This window comes from Macrobrachium nipponense, chromosome 30 (assembly GCF_015104395.2).
Source record: "Macrobrachium nipponense isolate FS-2020 chromosome 30, ASM1510439v2, whole genome shotgun sequence".
Lineage (NCBI taxonomy): Eukaryota > Metazoa > Arthropoda > Malacostraca > Decapoda > Palaemonidae > Macrobrachium > Macrobrachium nipponense.
In genome coordinates this window covers 13,158,814-13,162,044 of record NC_087218.1, presented here as the reverse complement: position 1 = coordinate 13,162,044, position 3,231 = coordinate 13,158,814, and positions in this window count along the sequence as shown.

Here is a 3,231-nt window from a genome sequence, read left to right as displayed (position 1 = left end):
GATATCTGGCTTCTTTTAATGGAGCCAGTGTATAGTACTTCCCTGCAAAGTCATATCAGAAATAAATTCGTCAGATTTTATGGTTCAGCACATCGTAAACTTGCTTCAAAATGAAAGTTTTTTTTTTTTTTTTTTAAATCAAAATCATCGTACTAAATTATCATATTCGTCTTTTAATACGCAAGCTTTCCTCCTAATACTGCTAACTCTAACTACTTCGGATTAAAGTAAAGTTTGAATTTATTTTCGTAGGTGAATATTGATAAAATAAATGTTTTTGCATTGCCACCTCAGTGGTCTTCAGTTATTTTTTGTCACCAATAGAGTAGCCATGTGTTCATATTTGCTTTTAACTGTATGAAATATACTAGAAGAACTCAATTTCAATGGATCCATATAATTGATTAATTTTAATTCCGAAGTTTATAAATAATAAAAATAATGGGATATTAATGTAAATTTATTAAAATACCAAATAAGTAACTCAGCATTCACTAAAAGAAAATCAGCTCCATAGTATAATCTGCACATGTATATATTGAACAACTAAACCAACATGCTGAAATCAACAGGCCTTTTTTCTAGTTATAACACAAGTTACTACTAATGTGCATCATATGAAAATAAACCTTCATTGCTCACCATAAAATTTTACCAAAAAATTCAATGTTAGCACGAGTAAGAATTATTTTCGCACAAAATATGAATGCAGTGTTAACAACTGAAATATGTTAAAATTGCGCAGCTATTTCAAAATATGAGTCTAGTAGGTAACTCTTCTTCAGTAACCTGTTGAATTTTCTAGAAATTAGGAACCGTCTTTCATACATGCAATCATGCATTTTGTAGGTTTAAATGAGATACATTATTTTTCTGCTTTTAATGCATTAAAAAACGAATAGCACATTATCTAATCGGTAATTACTCTAATTCAGAGTTTTTGCTTTTATAAACATTTGTATTTTGTATTCATCACAAGTGTGTGGTGGACGTAAGACGCAAAGAGCAAGGTTAGAAAATTCATCACCACTTCTTTAAATGACAACAGAAAATTTACAACCATGGAGAATTCTCTCTCTCTCTCTCTCTCTCTCTCTCTCTCTCTCTCTCTCTCTCTCTCTCTCTCTCTCTCTCTCTCTCTCTCTCTCTATGATTTATTTTCTGGAGACAATTAGTGAAGTTCAGTAACAGTTACAGAAGAGCAATCTGAGGATTGCCAGCTTTCTTTGTAGAGAGGTAGAGTCCAGTCGCATATCCTTTGTTGATCACGTGTTGGCCTCGCTCTTAAATTAAGATATATGAACGGAAAAGTTTGGTAACAATGCAAATAGCTATATTTTAGATTTATGGTGTTTACCACGTCTTGAAATAAGTATCGTACAAAAGCGTATGACACCTAAGGACATTCTCTAGACCTATTTATAATGTGCATCATACCAAACCTTATTTTGCCGTACATGTATAATAATTATCGTACGCATGACAACCCTAGCATCAGCTGATTGTTTGTGGCGTTGCTATTAGAGTCTGAAGAATAATCATTAGATTTTTTTGTACTACATGATGGCATACACATACGCATGGCAAACAGGACTCTGCATAACTCATTCCATCTTGGCCTATACTGAGGCTCGGCTTATCATTTGAACTACAGAAATGAATGTGGATAAGGATAGTGCAAACGAGGCTTAGGGACTTCTTTAAGCAGCCGATGCTGTTCATCTCCAAATACATATTTGTAAATAACCTTGCACGAATTTGTCACAGCAGGTTTCCAAAATCACGCTGACATCCTTTCCAGTTGTAACCCGCTAATGGAAACAACTGAACTCTAAAATTTGCAAGATCATAACTCAATAAAATAACATTTATACGGAAAAATTGAGAATTGAATTAAATTGAACAAAGAATTTAGGCCAAAGGCCAAGCACTTGGACATATGAAACGGAAATTGACAATAAAAGGTTTGACAGGTGTAACGGGAGGAAAACTTTGCGGCTGCTCTATGAATAATGTTAGGAGGGGAACAGGCTTATTCGGACCTTGGCTCATTCGGACCTTTATCCAGGCTTATTCAGACCTTCATATGATTTGCCGGTTTTTCTATGCAGTTTTACCCCCTGAACAAGAATTGTAAGTAATATTTATTCGGACGACTGTAATTAACCCCCAGGGGCTCGTACTAAACACGGCGAAATACATTTGACGCCCCAATTCCTGGTGGCTTTCGTATTCACGGGGACGAACGATACGGAGTGCTTATATAGAAATAACCATTGCCATAATATAAAGTTATTATTATGGGTCCGAATCAGCCTAGCAAATGGTCCGAATCAGCCAAGATTAAGTTCCTAATCTGGTCCGAATCAGCCACGGTCCGAATCAGCCAAGGTCCTTTACAGACACCAGCAGTCAAATAAATAATTAAAATCAAACATCCCTTAACAAAACTAACATTACAATGCGTAATGCATGAAACATTGTTAGGTAACTTACCCTTACAGAGTTACTTAATAGTTTTTAGCTCACGCCAGACCTAATTAAAATCTTAATAGATATTGACCTTACCTTTGATTAAGAGTGATACATGAATGTCTGAAGTGAAGATTTTCGAGTGGCTAACTGCTCTGTGCATGATGTAGCGCCAAGATGGGGAGAGTGAGTGAACCAATAGGTACTTGTAGTCACGGTCTAATATACCTAGACCGTGCTTGTAGCGAAGTGCCATCTCACAAATCCGTACACAACCGCCTACGCGGACTAAGTATTCTATCTTCCCAGATCGCCAATCCATTATCATGCATATGAGTTCATTGTTTTATCCCGTTCGATACTTTATAGTGACCATATACAGCAGATGGCCTATAAATGAAGAAAACAAGAGTGGCCGCAAATCGCGTGATTATATACCGAATCCCCCCCCCCCCCCAGAAAACTGCTATTTTCCAAAGAAGAAACTGAAGTTGAAATTTGTGAAACTCAGGACGACAATGAATTAGTGGATTCATATGATTCACATGATTACATATTAAAAGTATTTTTTTTTTCTGAAGATTACTCATCTTCAGACGAAGCTGATGATGAAAAAAAAAAAAAAAAAAAAAACAGTGAAAATGAGCAAGACAATAGTGTTATATTATGTGACACGCAGCCTCAAAATGTTAATAATGATGACGAGGAACAGTGCATGACTATATCGTCAGATAGTGATGAACACATCAATGCAGACAA